The 13240-nt window shown below is 42.1% G+C and overlaps 1 protein-coding gene across 25 annotated transcripts in view; it reads left to right on the top strand.

The window, feature by feature from the left end:
* LOC118273257 (protein muscleblind) overlaps positions 1-13240 on the top strand; it is a 237237-nt gene that overhangs the window by 205954 nt on the left and 18043 nt on the right. For 4 of the 25 annotated variants that reach the window (XM_050695705.1, XM_050695838.1, XM_050695636.1 and 1 more), the window contains one exon: positions 7423-7487. The exons of 19 other annotated variants lie outside the window; for them this stretch is intronic. The gene's annotated coding sequence lies outside the window, so the exon portion shown is untranslated. Of the gene's footprint in view, positions 1-6669; positions 7100-7422; positions 7488-7579; positions 7732-13240 lie in introns of those variants that run through there. 2 more of the 25 variants (XM_050695762.1, XM_050695682.1) reach the window with 2 other exon arrangements.

Below are 13240 nucleotides of genomic sequence, written 5' to 3'. Positions count from 1 at the left end.
CAAACCTCGTTATTACATGTGTTATAGACAAAAGCTCTGTTGTAGTTTGATTCATAGGTATGTTGCTACGCATGTTTAGTTTATAGTTTATACATTCGATTGTATCATTCAAGAATATTATGCTATTTATAAATGTTCTAGTCTGCATGCACGTTGTATTGTAACAATACATTAAGCTTTGCAGACATGCCGATATTCATGTCGCGCGTTTCAATTTCGTCGTTGGATTTGATAAACCTGTGAGCACACACAGTTGTGCGAATATAATCTGTCTGCTGTCTGCTGCACTACAAGTAACAGCACGCCACCAGAGGAACAATTATAATTATATTGTACTACGTCTACTCATTCCCTTCAATTAAACCTTAAAAGTAACACGTTTATAATATTCTCCGATATGATTGTGTTTACTATCATAGTGCGTATGGAGAGTGAATCAATGAATTCGATTTAGATTGGCATGAAGCGTGCAGGGGCATTAGCGGCGCACATCGATCCGTTATCTCTGCTCCCGAACAAAGAGAGATGAAATTTTAATCGGTCGCGTTGTCTGCCATCGCAGAAGTTGTCCGGCTCGCCGGCGCCGGGCGGGCGGCGCGGCGTGCTCGTATTGTAATGAGCGGGCCGCGAGCCGCGGCCGCTCCTCTCCTCGCCGCCTGAATAATACATGTATCGGATCACTGACAGCCAGATCGAGCCCTCGCAGCTCACCTCCACGCGTCCAGCGCGCCGCCAAATCGATCACTATCGCCCGCCACTTCGAATAATATTTTATTCACACATTAGTCAACCGCGTGGTCTCGCTACTAGATGGACCTATCATAAACTTTGCACATTACACTATGTTCACAATTTTGAACCAATATCCTGATAATACTATCGCGACATTGATTATAACGAGCGACCTTCCCGCTTCCTCTTGGTGAAACGTGACTCGCCTAGTCTTAAGACAATTATGAGGAAGGGATAAATTCGTATAATCAGATTCTTCAAAGCGGTCAGTGGACGAGTATTCTTGTTACAGAAATTTAGAAGGTGTTGAAATTGAATTTATTTAGCAGTCCTCAAGTTCTAAATTCTGTTACCACTTCCGAGACGTGAAGATGGACCAATCCCACGTTACGGTTTGAATACTAAAAAGTTGTATGTTGATCAAGTTATCGCGAAATTAAATCTTAAATATTATAATTTGCGGTTCTACTGAAGCATATCTTTACCTGCAATAAAAATACGTACATATTTAATGTAAGAAGTTTGAGATTCTTCTTAAAAAGTAAGAAACGGAAAGTATTTCCCCGGATTTTAATATCAATTCGGAGAGATCTTCTTTAATAAGTTGTAAACTTGTGTTGGAGGGTTCTCGCCGCAAGTTCGATGCTACAGGCACCGGCGACTACCGGCAATCTCGTTAAAATCTACGAGGAAACTCCGCAATGGCGTTTCACGACCATTTATGAAATCACATACCTCGGCTAATAGTATGTAAGTAGTTACACTTGTGCCATAAGCCGTACGTAACTCTCGCTAATAGCGATAACACCGGAACGATGTTGTCATGTTCCGAACTTCCATTGTTGTGATAAACAGGGGTCTACACGACAACCATTTACTTGGACTGAGATTGTTTTACGATGTGCTTTCAATATGTACTTATTACTACCTAAAATAAGTACATTCTCCTACTATGTAATGTTCCTCTCTTCATCCTTTCCATTTACTAAATGAGTGTGAAAATATTTTCGAGTACATTTTATTAACTTGAAAAAGGGAAATGAAATAATATAAACGTAAATTCTTATAAAACTTCAATTAACTAGAAGCTTTTAGCATAAAATTTGACCCAATTTTCCGTAACATTTGCTTAAATTCTTTTTCTAATAGCAATCTGAAGGGTGGAAGGTACATAGCTGTCCACTTCCACCGCAGGCGGTGTCGTTAAGGGTGTAGTGGAGGTCTCTCCTTATCGCGCGCCACTACGCGAGTAATGACGCCTTCGATCGTTGGCTAATGGCCTCCGCGGGCCCACTTAGATACGCAAATGAGCATCGACAAGTACCAGCAACCAGCCATCGCGATTACGCGTACACATTACACAGACTGATGCTGTGCACCGAACTCGTACTACACACGCGCCACGCGACTTCACAACATGGAATCCGAAAACTTTCCCCAGATAGTATAACAATACAGCAGCTTTACATTATATTGTGATTTAATGACGTGCTACACGCGAAACTTGTGATCGCCCTCGGAATAATATTAGAACTAGTAAAATAAATATAACCCTGTCATAAATATCCAATACTCGTTTCGTTGATCGTCATGAATGATTCACGAGGAATGACAATAGGGAAATCTGAATACACTCCGATATAAATACGCACTTGATATTCTGTTTTTATATTACAAACAGGTTTTTATTAACATTTTATATTGATATTGAAACAAGATTAGACCTACACCTACACGGATTCTACTTTCTTTTAACCCTTTTCCTAATCGCGTTTATTTCAGTACAATAATCTCACTCAGTTCTGTAAAGAGGAATGTTTCCTGCATTATTTTAATTGAAATTGAGATTTTCTGATGTTGTTTAACACTATGTAATGTAACAGAAGGGTTCATAGTGACCCAAAGTTTAAAATACACCACTAGTAAACCAACGGGTAATCACAAAAAGTGAAGTGCAAACTGAGGGTCGGTAAAAAAATGTACATTTCCCTAAATCGTGTCGTTCACCCGTACGATACTCGCGACCCGCGGCAGCTCTCCGCTATAAAAACGTTCCCTACGCGGACTACTCGGCTGACACATGTCCTCCAGTGGCTTTATTCAAACCCCCGTCTAGTGTCCAACCGAAGCCATGACACATTAAATTCTTATCTACGGTCTGTACACACAATGTAATGTACGAACATACATTCTGCTATAATTAACTGAATGCTACACGTACAATCAGTATTTCGCAGTCAGACACACTCGAACACCAAGTAAACACGTTCATTTTAATGAACAAAGAGTTCATGACGTTTATTGCTAGTAGCTGCAAGGAGCAATTGTTATTGCTTGTGATATTAGTTCGTGAATTGTTACCATTTAATTGTTCGCTGGCTTAACTTTAAATTAAGGTTTACTCCCAACAAAAAGTCAGCCACGATTACGTTAAATAATAGCTACGAAAACGTTACTCGAAAAAGGATACTCGTGTCGTTCGCGTCGTTTGTCACGTATAATGTCCTATATAAAATTTTATTTTACTCTAGAACAAGAACAACCCACCGCGCGTTACTGTCCACTCCTTGCTGCAGGACGTGTATTTTTATTAAATATCCCATTCCTTTATTGGCTTCTATGAAGAGTCACGAGCTCGCCTGTAACTGTATCAACTTTAAATCAAGACTAAAGGGACAGCAGCCGCATTAGTAGTCCATTAGAAACTTAACATCATGCGATACACTGCTAAGCAGGTTGGCTTGACGTATTTCCTACGTGACATGTCGTCTAGAGAACGGCTACAAAGACAAGAGCTGTAATACCGCACTAGATTAGGATTATACGCGTTTCATAAGCAAGGAGTCTCGTAGCTGGGGTGAGTTATTAAACCTAAAAAGATGTTTGCGGCGCGACCAACAATGCAGGGGCGCCGCGACGGCGCCCGCCCAGCTGTAAATGGAGTGCGCATTAATACTCAACTATGTAATAAATGTTATTGTTTGTCATAAAGTTTGTTTTATGAAGGTCGGCCGCCCCGGCCCTTGACGCTGTCGGACCTTTAATAAAGTTTAGCTTTCGCTTATACCCTCACTTACGGATTTAGGCACGTTTATTTGAATTGTTATTTTACTTTTATTTATATCTGACTAGAAAATCCTTCCAAAGTTTCAGTCGATCAACGATCACTTCAGATAAACGATATCCTCTTTGCTGCTCGATAAGAGCAGACACAAAATAAAATAATCTTATTTTGATATTTCGAGTAGATACACCCGGCCCGGTGCCTTGCGACGTCGCGAGATCGCTGAGTCATTGCAAAAGTTGCGCTTAGCTTTGCAGCAATATTTTCTACTTCGACCTTTCCGTACTTGGCTTGCAGACTTTCAGATATCATTTGCGGTTCAGACGAATTATTGTTTCATACTTGTCGAAGTAGTTACACTAGTTTAACAGTTCGCTTGAACTATCTGATAGAAAAGCCTTTTCACTTTTTCAGTAAATATTAACGTTTAGGTTGTTGCCCTCTCTTTCTTGTGCTCTGCTGTGATTTTATTTTCTATGTTTGAATATAAAAAGGCGAAGTCGATACTTGGAACTTTGGCCCCGTTCGTGATAAATTATGAAGTTTTCGTCGATTACCCGGCAGAGCGATTCGATGTAGAGATAGCGGCGTCGACGTCGGCTGCGAAGCGGCGGCGACACGAACAACCCTGACTTATTTGTATGTAGCGCGCCTCCGCGGCTCCGCGCCGCTGTGGGGGCGCTTCAAGACGTTCAGCGCAATTTTTCAACGCTTCGACTTCGTGTTCGGCAAGCCGATGGCTCCCGCCGCAGTGCAGCCCCCACCCGAGTGGCGCGTGCCACACCTGCTCCGGCGCTGAACTGCTGCAACTTTAATCTCCCAATCCACCGCCGCACGACCGCACACCGGCGCGACGCTATATTTCAATTAATTCGGCCATCCATTCCCGCCGCGTAACTAGACGCCGCTTGTACCTCATAACCCCGGCTAGGACGTCGCTTTCAGTCTAATACGTCAGGGGAGCGACTACTTGATGTCTCGCTACAGTTTCCCGTATTCAGTGAGCCGGGTGTCGAGTTCCTCTTACGATCCCACTGAATCACCGACAAACTCCGTCACGTTTTCAGCGATAAATCTTGATTCACAAGAACAATTTTCGCCTGTAGTGACGATTTAACTTTTAAAGCCCAATTAATTGCAAGTTTTGTTTTGCATATTAATGGGTCGTTCCAGTGGAGCCGCGTCGGCGGACGGCATTAAGTTTCGTCGGGTGCACATGGAGCGGAATAATCACCAGTCTCGACTTCATTTTATCGCTCGCAGCCATGTTGTTCGTGTTACCATAATTGTCACAACAACATTTGATTTTTAATTGGGACGAATATTTCGCTGCTGAAATATTAAAATAAAACGCTACATACCTACTTATTTCATATGTAAAACAATTCACGACAAGACTGTAAGTTAGTTCTTATTCTTATTGCTAAGTCAGAAGCCGGCGCGGCCCGCCGCACGTGTTGGTCATACCGCTGAATCAACTGAACCCGACTCTCAACCGCAACTGAATGTACTTAATTTGATTTCGATTGTATTAAACCCCACTTCGGCTCCAATTAATGGCCCGAAAGGGTTCTTAATAATATGACGTTCCGTAGAATTTAATGTCACATTTGAAAACCGAACAATAATTAGTTAATTTCTCTATAAGGTACAAAACGAATTTTGTCTATAAATAGGTAAATGGATGTTTTTGCCAATAAGTTTACTAATTAATTTTGTCAGGATGGCGTTGGGATCGTTGGGACACTGGAAAGTTCAGATGGGGCTAGTGTACGTTTGGCAAAAACCACAAACAACTTTACAGTGACGTTACATTGTAGAGACAACAGGCGGCGTAGGGGCACAAAGTAATTAGATAGCTGTTGTATTGTTCGCTTGTTCAGCGCTTTTCCAATGAACGGTCGTCGTTCGGTCTCGTGTTTAATTGCGAGCCACACCGTAACGGACAGCGACCCGTTTTTGTCCGGCCCGAATGAGATGAACCGCGCATCCTTTAATGAGTCACTCTCTCTGGCCCCGTCCCAACACTCGCGCACGCCGCCTACCCCTTCGGATCAACATTTCATGCATTCTTTTTTACTTTCATTTGCCACATATTGGACTTTTAATAGTTACGAAAACAACTACTGGAAAATCTGGCACCGAATTTAGGATATTGATAGAACAAGATATTCAAGATAGTTTGTTGTTTAACCAATAATGCTCTTAGTTTAATTATCATAAACCATTTCTGTGTATATTTAGACGTAAAGTTACGAACTAATTGGTGTAGCAACATTACCCTTTGGTCAAATTAAATCGAATCAACTTATTTGTTGATAAACTAAAAGTTAGCCTCCAATCTAAGTGGTGGGCGGCGGCGGTGCGACTCGGCGCGTCTCCCGCCCGCACTCGGCGCCGCGTAAATAATTCACACGCTCAGGAACGAGCTGCCCGACTCGGATACCGCATGTAATTCCACATTTTCACGCCGAAAGGTTTCCAAGCACGCATTAAAGTTTTTGTCCGACCCCCCGTGCCTATTCATGATTAATTTTCCGAATTCTATTCCCTAACTTATTTATTGAGAGGGCGTTTCGTAAATACTTTACTTAATTGACACCCGAAGCTCCGAACTCTGCGTTAACCCTATAAATTATTCATTTACAGTAGTGTAGATGACAATAACTGTATTATTTCGTCTCTGGTATAATATAATGATCTTGTTACGCTCACTGGGGGTATCGGATCTTGTTAACATATGTTAGTGACTAGAATATCTGAACGCGTAGGATTAATTAATTACCGCGTGTCATTAATAACGACAAGGAAGGCGGCGTGGTGTAATGTTAGCTGGGGTGTGCGTAATGTAAGGCGACACCGCGGTGTACCTGATCCGCGGCCGCGTCGCCGCCGGAACACGCCGCGCCGCCGAGACGCATGTCGCTGACGTCCCGGCGTCGAGCCACATCACGCACTTCTCATTTATCATACACTTCCACCACAACATACACAGATTTTCGGATATTCACGACAACAGACAATGTCATTGACATCGTTCTTTTATATCGATTCCTGACTTGATTGTATTTTATAGCTAGATTTTCCGTGACGTCACTTTATAACCATTTAACCACCATCGATCTGGTGCACTTGGAAGTTTTCCATTAGGTGTCAAACAGTCAACTTCAGTCTGTTCTTGTTTGTCACCGGGACCTGTCGCGCGTTCGCCTGCCGTTCTTTCTCAGCACAATATAAATGGTGTTACAGTGAAAAATCGTCTCCATCGCGTCGTGGAGAGGCATCACCGAGCACTTTTCCTAGGTAAACCGTTGGTAGGCTGTAACAAAGAGGCGTAGTTCCGAAACAATCAAATTAATTTTCTCCGTTGTTGTTTAATTAGCGCCGACTGTTGGATGGCGCGGCGGGCGGCCGATGTTTATCATCGGATACAATCGCACCCCGCCGCACCCCACCCGCGGCTCTCAACCAAACCCATTATTATCAAAGTCAAGACTGTACACCCAAGTAACTTTGGTTCGTCACTCTTGCTCCCATTGTTATTATTAGCGACATTGTTTAGGCTAATTGACTTTGGCGTAAACAAATCGCGTGATCCGACTAATTGTGTAATCTTTTTGTTTCAGGTAATCTTATTAGTATGCTGTGATATAATTTTGTGGAGCAAAATGTCTGTATCCGGTGCGAAAACGTATGTATATCAGTACCGTATAGATATCGTGGATAGGGTAGATAAAGCGCGGGGTGGGGGTGTAGTGTTATTGGGGGTGGAAAAATATGAAACAGAATAGTTTGTATGAAGCCTCACCGAGTTAATCTGAAGCCATATTTAATTAAATTGTGAGGGTAGGTGGACGTCGCCGATGTCCATTCTGTAGGCTGCGGGCATTCAGTGCGGACGCCTTGTGTTTCTACTATATTAGTTTCGCCATTAGGTGAGCATACATTCTATTCTGTTATCTTCCTTTGTTCCTTTTATTTACCGTGTAATTTCATGTAAAGTATTCTGAAGTTAATCTACATTTCTTTATTAAACGTGCATCGTTCCAATTATTTTAAAACTACTAGCTGCTAACGCTAAAATTAATATGAACGCTTAAATAATATATGACTTGTTTATTGAAGTCGTTAAAACTCCGCTGTTTGTGTCTCGAAATCAATTGAAAAGCAGAAATGTTCCACTAATTGGCCTCTCGCGATATGAATTCTGACGTTAACGTGTACACCGAGTTAAAAACCTCGTGTCTGCAGTGGCATCTAATCTAATTACCGAGAATGTTCTTCAAAAAACTTGGAAGGAGCTAGTGCAAGCCGTTTTCTCAATTATCCTTCGCTCAATTTCCAAGTCCCTTTTGCTCAGAGCACAACGGACTGTTTTTGACGATTCAATTATAAGAATCCACCACAACTCGATACGTACTTGTATTGAACGAATTATACTTAATTCGCCCCAACGGTAAGGGATTATTTTCAACGGCTGACCCGCGCCGACCTGACCCCATCCTCTGACCTCGGCGCGATGATCTGCACCCTTCATTCGACTAACCTGTTTTACGAGATTAGCGCGATAAACACTTTACCTAGTAGAATATTAAACGAACTTCCTCTGAAGTATACCAAGTTATTTTGTGAAATTATAACAGTAGCGCCCTCGTAACAAAGTAAAAGGTAGAACCGCGCGAGAACACGTATTACCGACGTAGCAAGACAGTTTCCTCATTTAGAAATTAACTCGTAAGTATTACGAATCCAACTGTGTATTTACGTAAGGGGAAGTATAATTAAAGCGCCAGTTTATATTACTTACGCTTCTTTCACACCAATATCATTATAAAACATTGTTAGCTATTTTCAAAGTGATTTACATTTACAGCAAAAACATATTTGCTAGATGCTGTATAAAATGCTCCCAGCAATTTTCTTACCTCATAAAGCGATCATAATAACGCCTACCCGAAGCTCCGTAATTGGAAAAAGGATTTAATCAAATTGGAAAATACGGTGCAGCGCTACTTAATATTAGCGTAGAATGAGAGTATGAGGTAACATACGGCCAGTGTATTTCGTCGACGGACTAAACGGCTCAGCTCCGAGGCTCGTATTTGTAACACGGCGCGTTATTAATAGCCGCGATAGCGAGGTGGCCCGCGGCGGAGCACGATATTTGGGAAATCCGGATTTGCATAGGATAATGGGGAGCGCTGCACCTCGCAATGTGGACGACGCCTTGCACTCTACCTGCTCGCCAGCCCGCCGCCGCGCCGCCTGACTCGCTGCATACGTAACGACACGTCAGCCCCATGTGGATTTTAAACTAACTCCTTTTACGATGAGTTTGCATTATACTGTGCAATGCTTCGCTATAAAATAATATGGAACGGTCAAGTGCTTGAGAAATCTCGTACATTAAGGGTGGCTTTGGGAAACAAAACTTAACGTTGACATCTTGGCGAAGTAACTTTATACAATACTTGATTTCATTTCAAAATCATAATACGATAAAAATAAATAAGCCATTGCTAACAAAGAAGCACCTACAACTACTTGGTGCAACAAATAGCAAAACACAAAGTGATTATCAAAATCAGATTAAAATACCGATTGCGTGATTTATCATTACTATGGATTCCTCTTGACATGATTGCCACCTTCTGTTTCACTGATTTAAAACGCTAATTAGATGTCTCAACCAAAACATGTGTAAAGTGCTCGAACTAAAAGCGTGCGATGTTCAAAACAAAATTAAATTAAATGTGTTGTAATCGCAATGCACCACCAGCAATCAGGGTGTTTGTCTGAAAACAGCCATTAATGCGGCAAAAAATAGGAACAAAACTATGATAATTGGTGAGGGGTGTAGCGGGGGCGTCGGTCGCGTGCCTGATGTATGCGCCGCCGCCGCGTCGCCCAGACCCGCCGGCGCCGCGCCGCCGCCCCACAATGCAGATATCGTGCATTCGACTCCATTGCATACCGACGCCCGTCCGCCCGGCCGCCCGTCCTCACGCCTTTGCCGTTTACGAGCACACGAAGCACGCGCGACACGCGCCCGCCTACCTGCGCCTACGACACACATGCTTTATGAACTCGGCCACCAGTCCGCCGCACCTATCGATCCACGACCTACCATTTCCAAATCTAAGCGTTGCAGGCCCACGCTTGATTGATGACCCGCGTAATGACCCAGGAAACTATTTCCTTCGTATTTCCTCCACTCAATAAAACATCGAATATGCTTATTTATGTGTCGGTGTCAGTTTATTTGGAGTTTTGTCAATGCGGCCTGTAGTGCCGACTACACTCGAAAGACCGTCATTTGTCAAGATTATGGCTGTTCGGGGATTGAGATATGAAAAGCGGTTATTGTTTTGAATATTTTCCTTTTATATATTATCCAATTTTGTGTTGGTTTTACGATCCTCGATGGCATGTGTAATATTAGATAGAATTGATGATATAACAAACCAGCTTGGTAAATGATCTAATAACATCATAATATTTCCAATATTATAACGTAATCAAAACAAACATCAGTTGGCCGCTCCAGAGTTAATGTAACGTAGACCCCATTAGGAAGTAAGTAAAGTATGTTTTGACCTTTCGGCGTCGGTCATGCGACCTTATAGATGAGTTGGCACAATTAGCACGTACAAAACTCGTCAGTCACGGCGTGGCGCCGAGTGGCAATTACGGTATTTCATCCTCAATAAAAGTGCACTCAGGCGCCGCCAACGTTGGAGAAAGCTCCCCGTCGCCTATAAAGCTAATGTGGACATATAAAGATTTAAATGACGGTTCTGGACGCGGACGCGAGGGCTCCGCCACCATCGCCGTCGTCGTGTGGTCACCTCGTATACCCTCGTATTCAGTGGCACAGAAACATCCCGGGGCGACGATGGTACAATACACGCGTTATAAGGGAGTGCCTTAAATATACACTTGAGAGAAAAACAAATCCACACCCACATATACCGAGTACAAATAAGTATACAAGCAGTCGACATGAATGACCTTCGACGTTTTCAGTAAACAACCTTTATACTCGTATTTCGTGCCCTCCGTTCTACAAAAAACTCTTGAACCCTTTCCAAATAGAAACTTATATTGCAAAAAGTTTAACAAATAAACTTCAAGAAATACTTTTATCCGACACTTTCGAGAGCCATCATGACTCTACGTTAGTGTCAGCGGAGGAAAAGGAAAACATTTTCCAATATTTACCTCATTATGTAGAGGTATGGTCTAAATAACAGCAGTCGTATAGCGTGTGAGCAAACATTTTGGCGATTAATCTGGGAATACTGTGCTATATCGGGGCGCTGGAGGCGGCACATTTATTTTATGTGCCGGCAATGTTACATACGCCATAAAAGTCGTTAGGACGGGCGTAACGTCTCGCCGTCGTCTTGCCCGCTTTAATTATACCTAGATAATGCGGCGCCGACTGCGCCCCGTACTGTGCCGCACACTCGCCGCGCCGCGCCGCGCCGCCCTCAACCTTCGCGACATTAACGTACACGATGCAATAACACACTGCCACTCTTCCTAATGTACCCGGCCGTACACAATAATTCCCTATATTGCCACATTCGCAGCATAAAAGGGCCGTGTAAACGGAACAAAGTTTCGTTTTACATCGTAAATCATTGCGGTTAATAATTTCACTCTGTTTAGAAAATTGATTTATGCTTACATATTTACTGGCTTTTAAGGCTTTATGAAATGAAATACGTACAGTCTCCGAGAACAGTGTTTACAAATAAGATACCTGGGAAACACATTATGTGTACTAAACGAAACCACACCTGGATTTAAAACCTTGAAGTTTCAGTGGTATTCGTGTTATAAGTACTCGATATAGTTTACAAAAATGTGAAACTGTAACTACGTCCTTATTTTTGACAAACTTCATGTTTCAACGATTCTTTAGAACTCTTGAAACCTTGAAAAATTATTTAAAGTAGCTAAGATAACAACAACAGTCAGTTGAATAGATGAATTGGCTTCCCTACTCTGTGATATTATTGTAATCTCGCATTGTTCTACGCGCTCGTAGCACTCGTAGCACTCGTAGCAGTTGCTACGGCTTTCTCCTGATTTTGTGTTGGGCGGTTCATTGTTAGTATACAAGTGAAGTTATTTCAATGTTGGTACTTATTGTTAAATTCAGTTGTGAATGAACATGATATTCGTGAATTTCTGAAATGGAAGCTATAAGTATTATGAAGTAATATTTTATACGTGGTTCGTTTCTGGTGCCGGCGACGGTCTCCAGACGGGCGTGTGTCGAGTCGAGGCGTTACGTTGAAGGTAGGGTCGGGCACGGGGCACAGATGGAGATTTATCACGCCCGCCGGAGCTGAGACTACAAGTTCGCGCATTAAACGAGTCCGGGACATTAGCCGCCTGCAAGATGCCGCCCGAGATCATAATTAAGTGCCGCCCAATTTATCGGTGCGACCCGAGCCCGAAAACTCCTCTTAAACTTCCCTTATCGTACGTAGTAAAGGCTCTTTATTTTGTAGTTAGTTCGCTTCGCGTTTATCGCCTTTTATCTTCTTCGACTACGATTTTGTTTACTATACGATGCTGTAAATAGGTCGTAAACTGCACACAGTATTAAGCAAAAGGAGAAAAAAAAGTAACAGTTAAAAAAATAAATACGAATATACTGTGAGATATAACCATTAACCATCGTGCGTCGTAAGGGCCAAAGTCCAGAATGGTCGTACCATCATAATATTTTAACTTATATTCTATTCATCAGTAATTGTACTCGTATTCGTCTTTTCAATCAACGAGTAAATTGTTATGACTTACATTCAGCACCGGATGTAGCAGATGTTATATAACTGCTTATGTAAACAGTGGCCACATCATCGCATAAGTTCCATCGCGCAGACAGTACACGAATCCCCAGCCGCTTGCGCTTGTGCTCTGTAAACTAACCGTTGACACTGGTTGCCATGGAAACTATTCAAACTCAGTCATTCTATTGATCTCCAATTCCTGCAGTTTGACGATTCTGTAGAATAAGATTAAAACACGAATTTAACAATAATTTGCCATTCTCTAGCCAAATTAATTAGTGTTCATTACGTAACGTATATTACTTGTATCTAATTACATTTCCGGCAATTATAAATAAATGGTGAGATAATTATATCGGATTGTTTATTTCGAGAACAAATCTCATTGCCAAAGAATAGAAGTTGCAGTAGAAATCTCAGTCTTGGTTTAAAATAAAATAGATACGTGTTAGGATTGCTTGACATCGGAACAAATAAAATAAGCTGCATAGAGCACTCTAGTAGTAGATACAAGATAGACACTAACTATCCTATTCGCCGACGCCAAGGTTTTGTGAAAAGATCCCGATATCGTTCAACGTTTTCTATTAACTTCAGTACAAAAGCAGAGAAAATACCGTTACGGAAATGTTCT

This window comes from Spodoptera frugiperda, chromosome 1, assembly GCF_023101765.2.
Source record: "Spodoptera frugiperda isolate SF20-4 chromosome 1, AGI-APGP_CSIRO_Sfru_2.0, whole genome shotgun sequence".
Classification (NCBI taxonomy): Eukaryota; Metazoa; Arthropoda; class Insecta; order Lepidoptera; family Noctuidae; genus Spodoptera; species Spodoptera frugiperda.
The sequence above is the reverse complement of the archived record's forward strand: the minus strand, read 5'-3'. Positions and strand labels throughout refer to the sequence as shown.